Below are 22656 nucleotides of genomic sequence, written 5' to 3'. Positions count from 1 at the left end.
GAAGTCATTAATCACAGCAGCATGAGATCAGTTAGGGCAATCAATAGATAATAAGTATCCAAAAAAAGTTAGCCCTCCCCGGAAATCCTAAAGGCCTGTCCAAAGAGCCACATTTTTAAGGCCCAGCAGAGTGTATCCAGGGAAGGGGCATGGCGAAGATCGAATGGGAGGGAGTTCCAGAGAGTGGGGGCCACCACTGAAAATGCCCTCTCTCTAGTCCCTACCAACCTAGCTGTTTTCGTTGGTGGGACTGAGAGAAGGCCCTGTGTGGCTGATCTAGTTGGGCGGCTTAATTTGTGGTACTGGAGGCGCTCCTTCAGGTAAACTGGGCCGAGACCGTATAGGGATTTAAAGGTTAATACCAACACCTTGAATTGGGCCCGGAAAACAACTGGAAGCCAATGTAGGTGAAATAATACTGGCGTGATGTGATCACGGCGGCGGCTGTTTGTAAGCAACCGAGCCGCCGCATTCTGCACCAGTTGTAGTTTCCGGACCGTTTTCAAGGGTAACCCCATGTAGAGCGCATTGCAGTAGTCTAATCGAGAGGTGACCAGGGCATGTACCACCAGTGGGAGCTGATGAATAGAGAGGTAGGGTTGCAGCCTCCGTATGAGATGTAATTGGTACCAAGCTGCCCGGCTCACTGCCGAAATCTGAGCCTCCATGGACAGCCTGGAATCAAGAACCACCCCGAGGCTGCGGACCTGATCTTTCAGGGGTAAACTTACCCCATTAAACTGTAGGTCAACAGCACTCAACCTCCCCTTGTCACCCACAAGTAGCACCTCGGTCTTATCAGGATTAAGCTTCAGTTTGTTCCTTCCCATCCACCCACTCACAGATTCCAGGCACTTGGACAAGGTCTCCACAGCCATCTCTGGTGAAGATTTAAAGGAGAGATAGAGCTGCGTGTCATCAGCATATTGGTGACATCGCAGCCCAAAACTCCTGATGATAGCTCCCAGCAGTTTTACATAGATGTCAAATAGCATGGGAGAGAGGATAGAGCCCTGTGGCACTCCACATGTGAGGGGCCAAGGGTCTGAAACCTCATCCCCCAATGCTACCTGTTGATGCCTGTCAGAGAGAAAGGAACGGAACCACTGCAAAACAGTGCCTCCTATTCCCAATCCTTCCAGGCGATCTAACAAGATACCGTGGTCGACGGTATCAAAAGCCGCTGAGAGATCCAGGAGGACAAGAAAGGTGGATTCTCCCCTATCTAATGCCCTCCTCATATCATCCACCAGAGCGACCAAGGCTGTTTCAGTACCATGTTCAGTCCTGAAACCCGATTGGTATGGATCCAAATAATCCGTTTCATCCAAGTGTGCTGACAACTGGCCAGCCACCACTCGCTCAATGATCTTCCCCAAAAATGGCAAATTTGAAACGGGGCGAAAGTTGTTCAAGACTTGGGGATCCAAGGAGGCCTTTTTTAAAATAGGTTTTATAATTGCCTCCTTGAGGGCTGGTGGCAATGCACCCTCCTTCAAGGATGCATTTACCACCGCCCTGATCCCTTCGCCTAATTTCTCCCTACATTTCATAAGAAACCATGATGGGCAAGGATCAATCAGACAGGTGGTAGGCTTTACCGTTGAAAGCACCTTGTCCACATCCTCAGAAGGAAGAGGCTGAAACCGATCCCACTGAACCGGACTGCAATTGGTCAACTCTGGATCCTCCACTGCATACACAGCGTACGGAATCGAGTTCTTCAGGTGTTCGACTTTATCAGCAAAGTGCTTTGCCAATTTGTCACAGGAAGCCTTAGAGTGTTCCAAGGGTTCCTGAGCAGCTGGACCGACCAGGCTTCGGACCACTTGGAACAGCTTCCTGGGACAGCACTCTGCGGATGCAATAGAGGCAGCAAAGAAATCCTTCTTTGTTGCCCTTATTGCCACCTGGTAGGCAGCTATTGCTGCTCTAACCTGTGTCCGAGCATCTTCAGAACGGGATTTCCGCCACCGGCGCTCTAGTCGTCTCACCTCCTGCCTCAGACTACGCAACTGGGGTGTATACTTAGCCATATGAATTTGCTTTGTCACTTTATTTTTCATCTTCTTCAGGAGTTTTAGTAACTTATAATACCTTAAAGAAATCAATCTATCCATGTGTACAGCCAATATAAACAATAGATTTTGGTGCGTGGGGTAAAAAAAGCTCATTTCTAAAGAAATGTATGTACAGTGTATTTATAAGTTTATGCTGTTTGCATTCATTTTGTACTCTGCAGTAATAACAAAAATAGGAAACAATGGATTCAGGTGCCAAAGTCAGAATATGTAAAATGTTTGAATGACAGACCTGTTAAACCTGATTATTAATACATAAACCATTTCATATTGAGAATTGAGAAGATGGCGGCTTAGGTGGAGGAGCCTCTGTTTGGAGCTCCTGCCGTTTTGCCTTTTTAAATATCTTTTAACATCTTTTTAATACCATCTACGCTTATGTGGGAGTGTGTGTGGGAGTAAGTGAACGGGTGAATGCTTTTGGTGCCACCCACTTCCCCCCGGCCCTGAAAACAGTGATTACATTGTGGATGCCGAGGACGGCTGGGTCTCAAAGTAGGAGAGGTAAAATGGAAGCCGGGGATGAGCAAGGCCTCCTACCTTCCCAGCTGGTGTCGGGCCGTGCCGCGCGGCGCTCCCTGCTGCTGCCGTCGCTGGTTTCTGCCGCGGCCTGTGGGTTCTGCCTGCGGCTGTCTGCTGGCGTCGCGCTGTCCCCGCCGCCTTCATTGTTGTGCTCTCTGTTGCGGCCTGTGTTGCCGCCGTCACGGCGCTTCCCGCTGTCGTCGCTTGCGCTGTGCCTTCGTCACTTCCCGCTGTCGTCGCTGTCGTCACTGTCTTCATTGTCGCGGCTCCTGTGTCCTCGCTGTCTCTGTCGCCGGGCTCCGTCTTCTGCCTTGTGTGGCTTCGGTCGCCTTGCTGCTCGTGGGGGCCGTGGCCGGGCGTTGCTGGGCGGCGGCTTTTTGCCGCTGTCATTGCCGCGGCTTGTGTTTTCCATCGTGGGCGTGGCTGTGCCCTTCATAGCTGCTGTTGTTGCTGCACCTCATTTCCATCGTGGCTTGTGCTCCATCGTTGCCGTGGCTGGCGTTCTCTTGCTGTTGGTGTGTTTCCAGCTCTGCCTCTGCGGTTTGCGCTTGCCTTGGTGGCCCTCGCCTCTTCGTCGTTGTTATCATCTGGACCTTCTGAAGGCGGCGCTCTTCCCGGGAAGAATGGTTCGAGAGCTGGCGTTTGTGCGCACAGAGTGCGGGACTGTGTTTGTTGTGCAGGCCTGAATTGGATGAGTGGATGTTTGTATGAGTGTATGTTGTGAGTGAGTGTGTATTTTTATGTATATGAGTTTTTTGTATTTATAATTTACTATGTGCCTGGGGAAGAGGTCTTTCCATCAAGCGGGGAGACTTGAGGGGCCCCCAATTGCCATAGTGATGGGCAGAGGGAGGTATGGTGTTGTGAGAAGGACGTGCCAGGTAAGGGGAACGTGGCCCAGACACGTGGTGGCTGTACCTTGTTCCGGTCCTTCTCATACCCGCAGGGTTGTTGGTTGTCCTCTCAACCAACTCTCAGATCTCCAGTTGCTGCTCCTTAATGCCAGATTGGTACATAATAAAACCTCCCTTGTCCATGATTTGATTGTGGACGAGGCAGCCGATCTGGCATGCACAACCGAGACCTGGGTGGGCGAACAGGGAGGAGTTAGTCTCTCCCAGATCTGCCCACCGGGGTATTTGGTACAGCATCATGGTAGATCTGAGGGTCGGGGAGGCAGGGTTGCTGTGGTCTATAAGAGTTCCATCTCACTCACCAAGCACCATGTCCATGCAGTTACTGGTCTGGAGTGTTTGCACCTTGTGCTGGGCCAGAGGGACAGACTGGGAATCCTTTTGGTGTACCGCCCACCTTGCTGCCCAATGGCTTCCCTAACTGAGCTGACGGAAGTGGTCTCGGATATATTGTTGAGATCCCCCAGACTTTTAGTACTGGGGGATGTCAACATCCATGCCAAGGCTACTTTGTCTGGGGCAGCTCAGGACTTCATGGCCGCCATGACAACCATGGGGCTGTCTCAACATGTTAGTGGCCCAACACATACATCGGGGCATACTCTTGACCTTATCTTTGCTACTGGACATGGAGATAGTAATCTGGATGTGGGGAGATTTACATCTCTCCCGTTGTCATGGACAGATCACTGCTTGCTGAAGTTTAGACTCTCAGTGGCCTTTCCCCTCTGCAAGGGTGGGGGACCTATTAAATTGGTCCACCCCCGGAGACTAATGAATCCTGAAGGTTTTCAAAGGGCTCTGGGGGATTTTCCGGCTGATAGGACTGGCGCTCCTGTTGAAGCTCTGGCTAATCTGTGGAATGCAGAGATGACCCAGGCTGTTGACACGTTCGCTCCTGCACGCCCTGTCCTCTGTAGAGCTCATACAGCTCCTTGGTATACTCCAGAGCTGAGAGCGATGAAACAAGATAGGAGGCGGCTTCAGCGGAGATGGAGACGAACTCCCGATGAATACAATTATGAGCTGGTTCGTGCTTCTACCAAGCTGTATGTGGGAGCAGTAAGGGTGGCGAAAAAACAACATTTCGCTGCCACTATTCAGTCATCTCTCTCCCGCCCAGCGGAGCTTTTTAGAGTGGTTCGAGGCCTACTCCATCCAGGCCTACAGGACATGGTAGATACATTGGTGGCCCGCTGTAATGAGTTTGCTGAGCACTTCCAGCATAAGATCTTCTGCATTTGCTGGGACCTAGACTCCCACTTAATAGCAGTTAATCCAAATGAGGTGTCCGGAGCACAATCTCGTCATGTTTTGTTGGATGAGTTTCAGTTGGTTCAGTTCGAGGACGTGGACAAGGTGCTTGGACAGGTTCGTGCAACCACTTCGGTACTGGATCCTTGCCCCTCTTGGCTAATAAAAGCTAACAGGGATGGAACAGTTGGCTGGGCCAAGGAAGTGATTAATGCCTCTTTACGAGAGGGAGTGGTCCCTGGCTGTCTGAAAGAGGCGGCGGTGAGACCACTCCTGAAAAAACCTTCCTTGGACCCAGAGGATTTCAGCAGCTACAGACCAGTGGCGAATGTTCCATTCCTGGGCAAGATCTTGGAACGAGTGGTTGCTGACCAGCTCCAGGCGCTATTGGATGAAACCGATTATCTAGATCCATTTCAATCGGGTTTCAGGCCTGGTTTTGGCTCTGAGACGGCCTTGGTCGCCCTGTTTGATGACCTATGTCGGGAGAGAGACAGAGGGAGTGTAACTCTGTTGATCCTCCTTGATCTCTCAGCGGCTTTTGATACCATCGACCATGTTATCCTTCTGGAAAGGCTTGTGGAGTTGGGAGTCGGAGGCACTGCTTGGCAGTGGTTCCGCTCCTACTTAGCGGGTCGTCTCCAGAAGATAGTGCTTGGGGAACATTGCTCGAGACCGTGGGTTCTCCAATGTGGGGTCCTGCAGGGTTCAGTTTTGTCTCCCATGCTTTTTAACATCTATATGAAGCCGCTGGGTGCAGTCATCAGGAGTTTTGGAGTGCGTTGTCATCAGTACGCTGATTTCACGCAGCTCTACTTCTCCTTCTCATCTTCTTCAGGTGAGGTAGTCGATGTGCTGAACCGTTGCCTGGCCGCGACAATGGACTGGATGAGAACTAACAAACTGAGACTCAATCCTGATAAGACTGAGATGCTGTTGGTGGATGGTTTCTCTGATCAGATGGTGGATATATACCCTGTCCTGGATGGGGTTACACTCCCCCTAAAGGAGCAGGTTCGTAGTCTGGGAGTCATTTTAGACTCTTCCCTCTCACTCGAGGCTCATGTAGCCTCGGTGGCCCGGAATGCATTCTACCAACTTCGCTTGGTAGCCCAACTACGTCCCTATCTGAGTAAGGAAGACCTCACATCAGTGGTACATGCTCTGGTAACCTCGCGTCTGGACTACTGCAACACGCTTTACGTAGGGCTACCTTTGAAGACGGTTCGGAAGCTACAGCTAGTGCAAAATGCAGCGGCCAGACTGCTAACAAGAACCAAGCGGTCTGAGCATATAACACCTGTTCTGGCTCGCTTGCACTGGCTTCCCATATGCTTCCGGGCAAAATTCAAAGTGTTGGTATTAACCTATAAAGCCTTATACGGCGCGGGACCACGATATCTGTCGGAACACCTCTCCTGATATGAACCCGCCCGTTCACTACGGTCTACTACGAAGGTCCTCCTCCGGGTCCCAACCTATAGGGAGGCCCGGAGGGTGGTGACAAGATCTAGGGCCTTCTCAGTGGTGGCCCCCGAACTATGGAATAGCACCGAGGAGGTGCGCTTGGCGCCGACACTATCATCTTTTCAGCGCCAAGTTAAAACCTTCCTCTTCTCTGAGGCATTTTAATTTAAGTTAATTTAATTTTAAATTGTTGTAATCTGATTTCAGTTTGTACAGTTTTTATATACTCTGTTTTATGAGATTGTGTAATTTTATTGTATTTTTTTATGTTCGCCGCCCAGAGAGCTATTGCTAGTCGGGCGGTATATAAGTTTAATTAATAAATAAATAAATAGAATAATATAATATCTAGCAGTCCTGATCCATAGCAGCTCTGCATAAGCAGTTGCAATCTTTGGGGGATATTCAACTAACATTTACTCGAGTAGACCCATTGAAATTAATGGACTTAACTTAGTCATGTTCATTACTTTTAATGAGTCTGCTGCTCTGAGTAAAAGTTAGTTCAATACCACTGTTTGGCAGAACTAATATCTCACTTGAGAGAAGGATACAGAAACTTCCTGAAATTGGAGAGACTGTGACTTAGGGCCAAGGGAAGTGTTCAGGGGCAAACATGGGTTAGGGAGTGTGGGTTACTTCTCTGCTCCAAAGCTGGCGGTGACTTGGAAGGGTTACTTAAACCTTTTCTAGTTTGTTCCCTCCACCCTCCGGCCAAGCAAACTTACAGCTGCTTTTCACTTCTTGATGTAGCATGTCTCTCCCTTCATCTCACCTTTGTTCTCCTAAGGTATTCTGCAAGTTACTGCTTAGAAAGGTTGTTTAAAAAAAAGATAAATATGGTCTAGGTCTGACAGAGAGCAACAGTATCCATCAGAATCAAGAGTCAAAAAAAGGGAAATGGCAAGTAAGTGAACTATTGGGGGGCACAGTGTCTGAGGAGGACAATGAGGTCTCTGGGTAGAAGGCAATGGAAAACAAATTAAAATTCCAAGACCAAAAATGATTGTTTTATGCAGGAAGATATCAGCTCTTGATGAGAGCATAAGAAGAGCCATGGTGGATCAGACCATAGGCCTTTCTAGTCCAGCATCCTGTTCTCCACAGTGACCAACCAGAAAACGATGAGAAGCCCAAAAGCAGGACATTTTCCCACTGTTATTCCTCAGCAATTGGTATTCAGAATTATGTTGCCTCTAATCCTAGCAGCTGGTGATTCTCATCTTCCATGAATCTGTCTAATACCTTTTTAAAGCCATCCAAGGTGGTGGCCATCATCAGATATTTTGGAAGCAGATGACATAATTTAACAATGTACCGTGTGAAGTATTTCTGTGCTGAATCTGTGAAGCCATGCAAGCTATGTAAGCTCTTAAACTTGACCCCCAAATAAATTCAATCTGAGGACTTTGGGGCAACATATGTGTTATGATCAAACATTACATCAACATTTGGCACTTTTTCAGCTTTTCCATTACGCATCTTCTGTTGCTCACTAGAAGCCTAGAGATCACTGACAGAAAGAGACTAGTTGGCAGGAGAAAGTGCTCTCTTCCCTTCTCATTTTCAGCTTGTTTACTTATATTTGACTGAACCTTTGCGTGAAATCAATTAAGGACATTCACTTTTTAAGGATATGTCTGCACAGAGAGTTTTCTGTGCTTTTACTCTTAAGTTTTTCAACCTAACTAGAACTGCAGAGAGCAGGATATCTCTTTCCCAAAGGCAATGAGTTACACAGAGATGTGCTTGTCTCCATAGCTACGTGCATGATTTGTTCAATGCAAATATAGTCAATATGCGTAATTTATTCCAATTGCAGAACTGGGGTTTCCTGGTCACAGAATATATTTGTAAATTTGTGAAGAATACACTTGGTCTGCTCCTGTCATATGTTTAATTTTCAAGATGGAAAGTTACAATACCCTGTAGCAGATGGCTTGTCTCATTTCCTTGAGATATCTGGAGCCATTTGCTCCATAAATGGCACCATATTCTGCTGATAATACTGTTGGATTCAAACATATTTATTTATTTATTTATTAGATTTTTATTTCACTCTTCCTCCCAGTAGGAGCCCAGGGTGGAATGTAATGTAATTAGGATTACCCATGGGTCCTTTTTATTCTTTTTCTCTTTGAGGTGAGTCATTAGCCTATTCTCCAGATAAAAAAATGTGGGCACAAGCTCTGCTGAAGAGTCCTTTCATGGTCTCTACATCCACAGCTATTATTCATAAGTTGTTGAGAACTTTTATTATTATTATTATTATTATTATTATTATTATTATTATTATTATTATTATTATTATTATTAATCATAATCATAATCATAATCATAATCATAATCATAATCATAATCATAATCATAATCATAATATGATTTATATCCCACCCTTCCTTCTAGTAGGAGGCCAGGGCGGCAAACAAAAACATTTAAAAACATAAAAACAAACATTAAAATACATTAAACCAAAACATCTTTAAAAACATATTAAAACAAAACATCTTTAAATACATCTTTTTTAAAAAAAGCTTTAAAAACATCTTAAAATGTAATTCCAACACAGATGCAGACTGAAATAAGGTCTCTACTTAAAAGCATTGTTGAAAGAGGAAGATCATGCTGAACACCTTATTGAAGATCATGCTGAGACCATCTTGGCTGTAAGACCATCTCCCTGCTTGCTGGCCTCTTTCTACCTGGCTTGGAAGGGTGGGGCCTTGACTGACTGCAGCTATAAAAGGAATCAATACTTGAAGATGTAGACACCATCTTGTCTGTAAGTAGGGTTACCAGAGCTCCAGCTATTGGCCGGAGACTCCAGCTTTCAGTGGTGTCGTCCAGCCCTCCGGCCAAATCAGCTCCCTGTCCCTGGATCTCCTGTTTTCTGGTGTGGCTGCCCTCTCTCCTGTGTTCTGCTGCTACAAGCGCTGCTCATGCAGGGCTGCCATCAACCAAGATAAGGGGCTAATGCCCCCACCACCATCTTGGTTGATGGAATGCATGCACATTATGCTATGTGCGTGCACATGACTGCCATCAACCTATATGGTAGTAGGGGCATCAGCCCCTTAAAGAAGCCTCCACCGCCATCTTGGTTGATGGCACCCCTGCACTCACCGCGCACACAGCAGCAGAACACAGGAGAGAGGTAGGTGGAGCGAGTGAACAGGTGGGTGGCCTAGAAACTCCCTCCCTGCGATCCGCGGCAGGGCCACGGATTGCCGAAAGGGAACACTACTTTCCAACCCTAACGAGGGGCCCTTCAGGGGCCCCTCTGAACCACAGAGGCTTGTCACGGAGAGAGGCTTCACCGTGGTGGCACTTCTGCACATGCCAAATGCTGACACTTTCCCCCCCTCCATACACTCTCGAGGGTTGATAGTTGTGGGAGCTGTGTTGACTGGTGGCCTGGCAGCAACTTGTTCTTGTATCTCTGGGCATGGGGGATGTCATGCCAGTCTCCTAGCAGAGGGATCTGCAGTGACATGTGGACACCTGCACGCACAGCAGAGGCCAAGTGTGGGAGCAAGGGTGTGATCCTTGCAGGCTCGTAACCAGACTAAAAATTGGGGGGGTACAAAAATTAGGGGGGGAATAATTTTTTCCTGAAATAAATGTAATGTATTTTTTGTAAAAAAAATAATAATAATAAGGGGGGCAGAAAAATGTTAGGGGTGGGCCCCCCTAAACCACCGGCTATGGGTCTGGATCCTGCCAAGGGTGGCAGTGTGGAGGACCATTGCCACTGCCCCTGCCAGCCCCCATACAAGGGATGGGGTTGTCTTGGGTTTTCCCCTGTGCCCCCCCTTTCCTGGAATGACCCTGTGGGTGCTCAGTGGGTGCAGGTGCTGTTCCTTATTGCCCTGGACTCTGGACTTCCCAAGTCCTGTTAGGGAGAGAGGCTTGAGCAAGAAGTATTAGCATTGTTCCTCTCCCTCGTCTTGGGGAACTTTGCTCAAAGTATGGCCTTTTCCAACCCAGGACTGGGTGTTTGTGCTAGGTGCTCCCCAAAGTGCACTTCTCCCCATGTTGTCCTACTCAGGAGTATCCCTCCTGAGAAGCCCCAGCTGATTATCATAATAAATTAATTATATTGATATGTATAATTATATAAATTACATATTTATAATTATAATTATATAATAAATATACCTAATATGGTAAAATGGGTTCTAAGCAGTTTACAACTATAACATCAATTATAAAATCCATACATAATTAAACTATGCCATAAAAATTCCAACAGAGCATTAAAGCATCCTTAATTAAAATATATAATGATAGATAACAGTTAAAAAGTATGCAAATTTAATACAGTTAAAAACAGTTTAAAAAATTCAGCATGGAGAACACTCCATAAATGGGTGCCACTGGTGAAAAAGCACGCTTCCATGTGACCACAAGCCGATAATCAACAGGCTCTGGCAAAACTAACTAGGTTCCAACTGTTGATCTTAATTCCCTTACTGGACAGTGGAGGTGGAGACAGTCTTTCAAGTAACCTGGTCCAGGGTTGTTTTGGGCATTGTATATAAGTAACAGGATCTTAACAGTGGTTTGGTGGTTAATAGGCAGCCAGTGCAGATCCCTCAGCACTGGTGTGATATGTGCCTGGTAAGAAGTCCCACTCCCCTCCTGGGCCATGGCATTCTGCACCAGCTGCAGCCTCCAGACCAGCCCTAAGGGAGGCACCACATAAAGCGCATTACAACAGTCCAAATATGAGGTTACCAACACGTGTCACAGTGGCCAAATTATCCCTGCCCAGGAAAGGGTGCAGCTGACACACCATATGAAGCTGGTTATCCTTCAGATTGCACACTTCTCTGAGTTTTTGAGACAAGAACTGCATAGAAAAATGTACCACAAACACATATAAAAATGCATATTTTAGGATAAAAAACATTGAGATGCACACTTTGAAAAAAGATGTTTTAATGCATATGTAAGAAAGTATGTTGTTTCCAGTCTGCTAATGAGTCTCTCCACCTGTTCCTTACATGTGTGTTCATGGACCAACTGCTTTGGGGATACTCGGTGGAGATGACTGCATACTACTGACAATAATTTAATGGCATCGATTCAGATACATACATATCTTGCATGTTTGGGGGAATTTTAGCAAACCAATTAATACCAGTATTATTTAGGTGAATTCACCATACCCTTACTCAGTTTGTAAAAATGCATGGCATAAATGAATAATACTAAATGTCAATATGAAAAAATAAGAGAGTTAAATGATTAGTGGTCACTGATAACTTGGGCCTCCCATCCCATGTGGCCTGCAGTATATGCCTAGCATAGAACAGCAAACAGAAAGATGGAGGTATTGCCTGGTATGGCTCTGAGGCATGAGTTCAGGGACCAAACTGTACTGTAGGGCAATTGAAACAACCTAGTGAGGGGAAACTAACTATCTGGAATAGATAGATACTGAAAGATTTATAGACCACGGACAGGGTACAGAGCAAGGTAAGTGAACTAGAGAAAGTAGGAGAGAAAGGGTGAGCCAGGAGAGAGAGGAAGGAGAGGAAAGTTTGGGAAAGGGAACTGCTGTGCTGCAGAAAGCTGTAGATAGCAAGTGCTACACTATAGGAAATAGGCTAGTTTATGAGTACTAAACCCAAGTGGAGAAGGTCCCACCAAGCAGACTCTGAATGTAATAGATCACCTGGGGTTCTGAGATTCCTGGGAACTTTAAGGAGCACAGTTCTGTCACACTCTTATTCAAACTTAATTAAGCTTAGGTTTCCTCTAATTCCTTGCCATGAAGCAGCATTCATTGCTCAGAGCATAGCCAAAATAAACTCATAGTCTTGGAATGTGTGTAGAGTTACATATGAAGATAGGAAGGTGCCTTAATCAGAACATTGGTACATCTAGCTTAGTACTGTCTACACTGACCGGCAGCATCTTTCCATGGCTCGTTCCCAACCCTACTTTGAGATGCTCTACCATTTAGCTACGGCCCTTCCCCAAAAGGGCTTCAGCTGAACTGAGCTTCTCAGTAACAATGTCCATGTGGATTTTTTTTGCGAAAATCACATGTTAATTTGGAAACAGAGTTATGAAGAAGCACATGCAACACTGGCATGGGCCAGAAATAAACTGATGTCTATCCCTAATTTTAAAAAACGGATGCTTCATCCCTGGAGACTGAGGCATAATTTCTCATTTTGAGAAGTTTTCAAATACCTCTGTTTCATGTCCTAATTCATAATTAAAAACACCTTCCCTTCCTCCCTTCTTAGAGTTTTCCTGCCCGTCTGCGTTAGCCCAGTAGTTAGCCATAATACAATATCTGGAGCAGAAGAGGCATTTCACAGTTTCAGGAGAAGCGCTACATTTGTCCATGTGTCTTTAAATGTTGTTTGTGTGCTTGCTTTGAAACTAGGGTATGCAGAGGGATGAGAGATAACCACGGGAAAGTATTAATAGGTTGCTGTTTTACCATGTAATGTTCACTTTGGCCTACATACCAAACTTAAAACAGTTAACAATTGCAGAAACAAGGATATGTCAGGAAATCTAAATTCAAGGCTCCAGCTGCTTAAGATGCAATTGCACTTTGCATCTTAATACTACAAATACTTGAAACAGCAGATTTAATGAAATTCCAAAGAATTGGCTGGAACATATGCCAAGTCTCAGCAGACCCCACTAATAAGTGAAAAAGAATGACAGAAATTAGGATAACTCATCAATATCCTCACCAAACCAGAAGTGAGGACTTTGATGAGTTAACCCAATTTCTGTCACTCAAAGCAAAGGAACAGAAATATTGGCTTGGATCCCAAGTACCAACTTCCACTAATTTCTTTCCCCTTCTCCCAGAAGTTCTTAACCTCTTTGGCTTCATGTATGTAGATAGATGTATATAGCATGGGTGGCTATCCTATGGCCTTCCAGATGCTGTTAGACTACAACTCCTATCGTCCCTAACTGTTGGTGATGCTGGTTGGGCTGATGGGAGCTGGCATCCAACAATATATGGAGGGCCACAGGTTTCCCTGTCCTTTTTTCAGTGCAGTTGGGAAAAAGCAACTACACTTTTTTAAAAAATCTACATTGGTTTCAGAGCCCCTGTAATTTCCAGAGATACAGGCAGTGAAATCTTTTACATGTCTCCTCAGAAATAAGCTCCATTGATTTCAGTTGCTGTACAGACAAGCATGTATAGCATCACAACCTTACAGTATATTACCATATTTTGCAAGCAAACATCTACAAGGCTTTTTGCGTGTGTGTTTCATTTTTAATGAAAAAGTAAAAGTGATTTTTTTTTTAATGAGCAAAAGAATTAGAATTGACTAGTTGTAAAATGAAATTTATGGCTCTCCTTTTTGTCCTAGCATTTTAAGCCAATAAAACCTGCATCAGAGTGAACACAGTGTAGTTCATTCATGGGCACATGAATACAATGTTCTTTGGAAAGTCTCATAAATCCACAGGCAGTCTGTGCCTCCTGAGGTTTGCATTTGCATCTCTGTAGTAGTCTAAAGAAGTGTAAAACCTTCTGTAGCCAGATTGCTACATGGTTTATTCCAGCAAGAACATGGAACGTAGTGTGCTCACAAAATGTGATTCTAAAATTTAAGGCATGAGTTGGCGAACTTGGGAAATGCTCATCTTCTCTTGAGCCTAGTGCCTTTTTGTACGTGCTCTATAGAGGCGTGTACACTGCACATGTTAGGCGGCTAACATGTGACCCTCCAGATGATGCTGGACTACAACTCCCATCAACCTTGATCATTGACCATGCTGGCTGGGGCTGATGGGAACTGGAGTTCAACAACATCTGGAGGACCACAGGTTAGCCACTCCTGCTTTAAAAGACCAATGATGCCAAATTTCTACACATTTCTAATCACAATATTTAAGATTTATATGAGTGATCTATATGTTTAGCTTTCTGAAACTTCAAAGTGTTTCATATATATTATATCAGGAATTCTGATAAGCAGTGTCTATTATTATCTTGTGAGGCAGAGTTCAAGAACAAAAGTATTTTGCCTGACGCCCTCACCTGAACTTGACAAGAAGCCCACAGGGTTCAGTGGGGCAAGGCAGCATCAGAGAAAGCTCCAAGTGAGCAACTTGCTCCAACAAAATGACTTTCTTAAACCTCTGGGGTCAGACCACCCTCCCAGGGCTCCGCCCCTTCCTTAAGGAGTGGAAGGCCTTAAAGGAGCAAGTCTCTGGCTTGGAAGTGAATACTCCTCTTCCCCTTGGACCGCTGACAGACTGACGTGGGAATGCATAAGGTCCCTGATGTAGAGAAGAGTAGTTTGACATGCAGACTCCACTGGTCCTGGTCTAGAGGTCCCTGACTTAAGGGCCCCCAAACCAAAGCTCAGCCTCTGGCTCAGATCCTATCATGATGCTGAGGTCTAGGTTGGCTTCCAGCACCACTGCCTGCAATGCTGCTGATCTGGCAGATCTGACTGGCCCCTTCTTCTCTGGATCAGAGCACAGGTTGCTTCTTGGGGTGAAGGACCTGATGCCATTTAGCAAATTCATGACAGGTGTGATATTTGACCTATAGGGCTAGGAATTGGTAGGCACCTGTCAGGTCATTCTAGCCTAGTTAACCGGAGCTTTTCAGGCTAGTGACTGATTTCTTCCAATGTTGAATACCTGATTTCATTATTATGGACAGTGATACAACTTTTTCTAGAAATTATTGGGGTCCACATGAAGTCTCTCTCATCTAACTCATTGGAAATGTATCACTGTCTGTCCAAAGTTCAAATAATACAAGAGAACATTACAATTTTTTTGCCCATGATTTATCTGTTGATTGTAGAAATTTGATATCCTTGGTGCAAAATTCAGTTATGAACATTTGCACACATCCTATGGACAACAGAAACATTGCATACAGCACAAAATACCATCAAGAGGCACTGTGAGTGAATAGCCAAAAAAAAGTGTATAGCCAAGATTTCATTAAGCATCTCCATTCACCCTCAAAGTCAGTGTGATTTTCTTTACACAGTAAGAAAGACCTACCTAAACAAGTAAAAGGAAGAAACTAGGTATGCTCTATTCTGTTCAGATGCACTATATTTTAGAAGGGAAAGAAAAAAACAAAAGGTGGCTGAAGTATTTTCTCTGCTTAGAAATGGAATTGCAAGCTGCCATTGTGATCTCATAAGCACCATTGTGATCTCATAAGCACCATTGTACTCTTCAATAAGTCAATACAATTTTCTTTACAGAAAACAGTCCACAAATTCTCTCCTTCACAAGAGAAGAGTTGGAATTCACTTTGCCTTTTGCAAAAAAACAGCAAAAGTAGTCAGGGAAAGGAAGGAAACACGCCATTGGCCAACTGCCCACCAGCAGAGACAAGGGAATTAGTTTTCCCCTGCCCCAAAGACTGTTTAGTATGGGTCCAGGGAATGGTCAATGCCTCACTATGGGAGGGAGTTATACCCACTTTTTGTTATGCAGATTCCATTGAAAGAGGTGGAGGTGCAACCTCTCTTGAAGAGGTCCTCACTTGATCCAGAGGTTTTAGCAAACTTCCATCCAATCTATTTCCTTCCTGGGCAAGGTGATTGAGAGGGTGATGGCCAGCCAGCTGCAGGAATGCTTGGAGGAAGCAGATCATCATCCAAATCCATTCCAGTCTGGCTTCTGGCCCAGTTTCAGCACAGAAATGTGACCCTGTTAGTTCTCCTCGATCTGTCAGTGGCTTTTGACACCACTGACTATGGTGTCCTTCTGGAGCGACTAACGGAGTTGGGAGTTAGAGGTACTGTATTGCAGTGGTTCCGCTCCTTCTTACAGGGGCCACTACCAGAAAGCAGTACTAGATGATTGTTGCTCAGCTCCATGGCTTTTGGGCTGTGGGGTCCCACAAGGATCCATACTGTTTATATGAAATTGTGTGGTGTAGTGATTAGAGTGTTGGACTAGGACCTGGGAGACCAGGGATCATATCCCCACTCAGCTTGCTGGGTGACCTTGGCCCAGTCACAGTCTCTCAGCCTAACCTACAACATAGGGTTGTTGTGAAAATAAAAGGGAGAGGGAGGAGAAAGATGTAGGCCACCTTGAACTCCTTGGAGGAAAGGTGGGATATAAATGTAAATATAAATATAAATAAATGTTTCCCTGTTGATTATTCAACATCCCTTCTCTTGGTTTAAATTTCCCTTTCATATCTCTAATCTTTTGAAATAGGGCTCTTGTTCTTCCCTTTTTGTTGTCCTCTTCTATTTCTATACAGTAATTATTGTAATACTTCTCTTTGTCCCTACGTACTAGTCGCTGTATTGTTGCATTTAGGGTTCTGACCATGTTTCTATCTCCTTTTGCTTTTGCTTTCCTTCTCTCTTTAACCATTTTAAGAGTTTCTTCAGTCATCCACTGAGGTATTTCTCTCTTTTTAACTAGAGGTATTGTATTTTTACATTCTTCTCTGATAATGTCTCTAACTTCACTCCATAGTTCTTCTGGTTCTCTGTCAACTAAGTTTAAAAACTCAAATCTGTTCCTTGTTTGATCTTTATATTCTTCTGGGATGTTATTTTAATTGTATTTTGGCATTATGATTGCTTTGTTGTTCTTCTTTAGCTTTACTCTGATTTTCGATATAACCATTTCATGATCTGTACCGCAGTCTGCTCCTGGTCTTGTTTTTTGCAGAAAGTATGGAACTTCTCCATCTTCTGCTACCAATTATATAATCAATTTGATTCCTATATTGACCATTTGGTGATGTCCACAAGTACAGTTGTCTTTTCGGTTGCTCAAATGTTTTTGCAAGAAACAAATTATTGGTTTCACAGAATTCAATAAGTCTTTCTCCTGCTTCATTTCTATCTTCTAAGCCCCTTTTCCCCATAATTCCTATTTCTCCTCTGTTCCCTACTATTGCATTCAAGTCTCCCATGATTATCAGCACATCTTGTTCTGGTGTGTGATGAATTTCTTCCTTTACTTCTGCGTAAAATCTCACCAATTCCTCTTCTTCTGTGTTTGCCATTGGAGCATAGACTTAGATGATGGCTATGTTAATAGGTTTCCCATTTAAGCTCATTGATATCATTCGCTCAGACCTTGCATTGTAGCTCCTAATTGCTTTGCTACATCGCTTCTCACTATTAAAGCAACCCCGTTTCGTCTTAATTTCTCATTTCTTACATAAAATATTTTGTAGTTGCCTGATTGAAAATATCCCATTCCCGTCCATTTTAATTCACTCACGCCAAGTATTGTAATGTTGATACGTTCCATTTCTTGTTTGACAATTTCTAACTTTCCTTGGTTCATGCTTCTCACATTCCATGTTGCTATTGTGTGCGTCGTACAACTCCAGACTCTCCTTTCACATCTGTGCGCATCAGCCTCTGGGCTTCCTTTCAGTTTTGATCCAGCTGCATCATTAGTCACAGCACTACTCATACTTGTCCTTTGTCCTTCCCCAGTAGCTTGGTGAGTGCCTTCTGACCTGGGGGTTTCCTCTTCCAGCACTATCTCGTGTTGCATTTTGGATAAGAGGTGCATTTTGTGGTAAGAGGTATTCAGAGGTGGTTTATCATTGCCTTCCTCTGAGTCTGGATACATCTTAGTCTGGTGTCTCAGCTTTGACCATTCCGCCTTGGGTGCCCCTGCTAGGAGTCTAGCCTCTTGGTCTAGACTCCTGACGGCATTGCTCTCAGCTTCTTCAACACTCTCAAACCCCCTCACCACATTAAGGTGTGCATCCTAAAGGGGAGGAAGTGTATATGCTGCATTATACAAACTATAATGTAGTTTGACCCTAAGTCCAATACTCTAATAATAACTCTATTTATATGCATGGCACTTTGCAGAGTGCAAGAGGACCTGTCCCTGCCCCAAGGAATTTACAATCTAACATTTGACATAGGGGAAACAACAGAAGAACAGGAGAGGAGGAGAGAGAAAAAAAATTAAAAAGAGGAAACTATGCTTTTTCTTTAGTTATAAATAAATCCTATTCAGGTACAAAGATAGTAGAGATTAGATTCAGTTCACATTTAAAAGCAAATTTACTTAATTTGCACTTTCTGAAACAACAGAAGAACCAATCCTCCTTCAAAATTCATACTTTTCTGAATTTTGTAATGGAGTTCTCCAATTAAGTAATGTGTATAAAAATGCATATACTAGGCTAAAATGTGCATAACACCATTTAGAAGCTGTTCTGACAAGTGAATGGTATGTGCATATATAATACATAATGCACAAAAATGATTACATTTGGGTAAATTGTTTTGCAAAAATGTGTATGTTGGGAGAAGTTCAAAATAAAATGATGATGAATTTTCATCAGGATTTTTTTTTTTTAATCAAACTGAGCTAGAAATGTGGAGAACTGAACTTAAGATTGGGAAGATGAGAAACGGAAACTGACTGGTTCACTCATCCCTATTCAGGCATTCACTACATTTACGTTGAAGCAATCGTGTGAGGGAGAGCACAAAGTGCTGCCAAGCCCTACCCACTCTGATGCATCATTTCTTTCCAGTAGAGAGCTCTCCTCGATTCTGAGGGTGAAGGTCTGTAGAGGGAAACCTGCTGTACTCATGGAGGCTCCCTATGCAATTTAATAACCTGACTGTGTAGGGTTCTAAATCATGCAGAACCCTCCCTACTGCAGACCTTCACCCTCAAAATGGAGGACTGTATATAGAATGAAGCAACCCCCTGTAAACCCCCCCCCACGGAACTGTTTATTTACAAGTAAGAATGGGGGGAAATTTCATTCAGTTCACATTTAAAGATGAACCTACGTAAGACTGGGAAAATAAGAACCCGAAAGAAAGTGAAATTGACAGGTGAATGCCTGAATAGGTCTATACCCAGGGTTGGTTATAGTATGGCACAAACTGTAAGTTCATTTGCTCTTTTATGCCTTTCTAGAAAGGGAGTCTCACATTACATTGTAAGAACCACCATTATATGTCTGGCAGCAAATTCATTGTTGGTTAAAATGCAAGCCATCAGCACCAACACTGAACAACATTTAGAAGCCCTGAAATACAAACTGACAAAAGCCATAAAGGCCTGCTTGCTTGTTTGCTTGCTTGCTTGGCACTAGAGAAGTGCCAAGCCATCTTGGTCAGTGGGTCCCTGCTGGGCTTGGGCAATCAGGAGGCGCCTGATCATACTGACCCTCAATGAGTCTGTTCAGATGACAATTCATTTGGGAAAAGATCACTTCCACCCCAGTTTCTGAAGAGGGCATCTCCTACCTGATCCATCACATTTTGTTACATGGATCTTCCATCTCAGCATCTTGACTAACTCTGGAAAGCCATTACGGCATATGGTTGACTGGATGCTGTGGAATAAAGAAGGATTTGCACCTCAGCTTTTCTTCAGAACAAATCCTTTTTTTGTCATTTTCCATTTCATTCTACTTTGCTGTGTTTTGCCTTCTTTCTTTTGAAAATAGCATTTACCCCAGTCCTGTCAAAACCTGTTTATTTAGCTATTCAAATACAAATAAAATTAATATTTTAGTCCAGGGTTCTCCAGACAGAAAACTGTACACTTGAGGCTATTTGCCTGTGGAGAAAAATGTGCTATCAGAATAACTTCCAAGGTGGGTAACACAGATTAATTATGAGCTCAGATCTCCCTTTTACAAAAGCTAAACATTTCTAATGATAACAAGACAACAGAAATATACATGAGTGATCCAAAACATTGGCTGTCATCTCATTCCAGCTAATAAAATATGTATTCATTTGACTTTTTGTTGTTTTGGATTGTTTTTTACTGTACAATATTTGTACAAGTGCAGTTAAATTGGTTGTGCCTGGAGTTTGTTTTCTGTATTGACATAATAAGAAACATTAAGACTCACCACTTTACAGACCCAAGAATTAGAACCATTTTTTGATGTAATTTGCAGTGACATTTGAACTCTGCTAGATGTAATGATCCAAGAAAAAGGCCCACATTTTGCTGACACATTTAAGGAACTGGAAACATACCATACTGATTTCTTCCACTACTCTTCACAAATATGTGCATGCAACTGAGGCACGTTACCAAATTCTTCCAAGCTACACAGCAAGTGGATTGGACTGTGAAAGACCAACCCAAATTGTGTTTGCATTTTGACAAGTTTGTAGGGCAGTCCAATATCCCAGAGAGGAGTTCAGGTCTCCTGCTCCCCTGGTGCATTCACTATAGCTGCCCAATTTCCCTGCTTTTTAAAGTTTGATAGAAATATCTGTGGGCTATAGGTACATTCTTAAACTGCTAGGGTTTTTTTGCCTATTAGTGAATATTTTTACATTTTATTTAAATATGTGTTTTGGCATATATTTTCTTGAACACGTATATTTTGAGCATCCTAGTAGATTGATCTATACATTCAAATTCAATTCCTATTATTCCAGTGTTTAGACATAGACAAATTCGTCATTTGTGGTTTCTATCAGTTTCTCAGTTTTCCTATCTTCAATTCACCACGTTTCCATGTCAGTTTGTGAATTTTTTTTATTTATTATTCATCAGCATTTTTGTTCACATTTCTCCTAATATACACATTTGTACAAGCAATTTCCCTTAATATAATGCATTTTTGCACATCATTGGCACTAATATATGCATTTATATGCACACTTTCCCCTATTACGTGCATTTTTGTCTGTATTTTGGGGCTGGAGAACTGCATTGCAAAATCTGGAGATGGGTGGATTTCAAAGAGCAGGTGCATTTCAATTCATGTATTGTTTTGGGAAGTGGGAATTAGGTAGATTCACAGTAAAATATGAATTGAACTGAATTTCTCCTCCATCCTTATCCATGTCAGGGTAGGGCTGAAGCCAGCAGTGGATGATACCAGAGTGAGAGGTAGTCAGGGCCACACCTTTCCTCTCTCTTTCTCCGCCACCCCCTTTTCTCTCTCACTTTCTCTGTCTGCCAACCCCATACCTTTTGCTCTCTTAGGCTTCAATCCAATACACCCTTACATGGGAGTAAGTCCCATTGAACCCAATGGAGCTTACTTCTGAGTAGACATGTATTGGATTGCAGCCTTGCTCTCCCTCCCGGCTCAGCAGTCTGCCATGGGAGGAACAGATTGTTCCTGCCAAAGGTCTGAATGATCAGGTGCAAAGGGCTTGCCCCTTCCACTACTCCCTCCATTTCGGATCTCCCCTCTTGTTTTTTCACCCTCTCAACCTCCTTTCAGGGTCCTCCACCTGCATGAAATGAGGGTAAGAGCTGTAATTTGAGGGTAATTAGGCTGAGTGCCACAGCCACCTCCACCCAGGCATGTGGAAAATTTCCAGTTGAAAGGAGGGGAAAGGAGGGAAACTTTGCTTTGAAACGTTGCTCCTTCATTTGCAGAAGTCAAAACAGTCTTGACTCTGAAATTCCATTCTCACCCCCAATCCCAGGGGAAAAGATGGAGAGGATTAATGGTTAACGGACCAGCATATCTCCTCCTATACACAAGGGGTGGGTTTGTGGGAAGGATGATCACAGACAACACAAAGACCAAACACAGCTCTCCCTCTGTGATTAGGGTATCCAATGCAAAGGAGGACAGGATTCCTGTATTCTTGGTAATCATGGAGGATTTTGGGAAGTCTAGCTCTTCATGTAGGGTTAAGAAAAACTGCTCCTGCTGAAATTCTCTCTCTTCCATACAGTTATTAAACATGCAATGCCCCTGTCTTCCTTGACATCATGTCAGCCTACCCATGGCCCAGCCACTCCAAACAGACCCCCATCAGAACTTACACCATCTACCACACTAATCCGTAGTAACTGCTAGTAGTGGCTACCAATGGCCAAGATGAAAGCAAGATGAATATCACATCCACGATCCACAAATTGTAAAGAGCTCCTGAAAACACTGGTTAGCTGCAAGGCAGCCCAATCAGTTCTATAAATAGTAAGGAAAAGAGAGCAGCGTCGGAGGGGGAAATGAGGGAAACACTAAGAAGAAACGTATCTTTACAGTCCCCTACACTCCTAGCAAGCTAAGATGCTTGATTAACAGAGCATGCTCATAAAAAGATATTTGAGTTTAATAGCATTAGATCACTGATTAGCACTGGCTCACATCAAAAAGGGATGCAAATAACTGACTGATAGAGCAGTCTTTTTTTAAAAAAAGATTCTAATAACAACTACATAATATTGCTCCTGGAAGAGAAGAAAGGCATAGATGGGAAGAGGCAGATAAGGGGGAAAATATTGCTACCATGGACTATCTTCCTCCTTCTTGTTGCTTCAGTTTTGCCCTTTTTTTTCTTTTTTCTTTGCAGCAACACAGTAACTGATTACTTTCCAATATATTTTTCATGGCTCTCACTCTCACAGCAACCCAATTTGATTTTATCAGAAGAATATTAGATTTGAAAACAGCTCATGATCTGAAAGGAAAGCAGTTTCCTCCAGTCCTTCAG

The sequence above is a fragment of the Rhineura floridana genome, chromosome 7 (assembly GCF_030035675.1).
Source record: "Rhineura floridana isolate rRhiFlo1 chromosome 7, rRhiFlo1.hap2, whole genome shotgun sequence".
Lineage (NCBI taxonomy): Eukaryota > Metazoa > Chordata > Lepidosauria > Squamata > Rhineuridae > Rhineura > Rhineura floridana.
Note: the sequence above shows the minus strand (reverse complement) of the source record.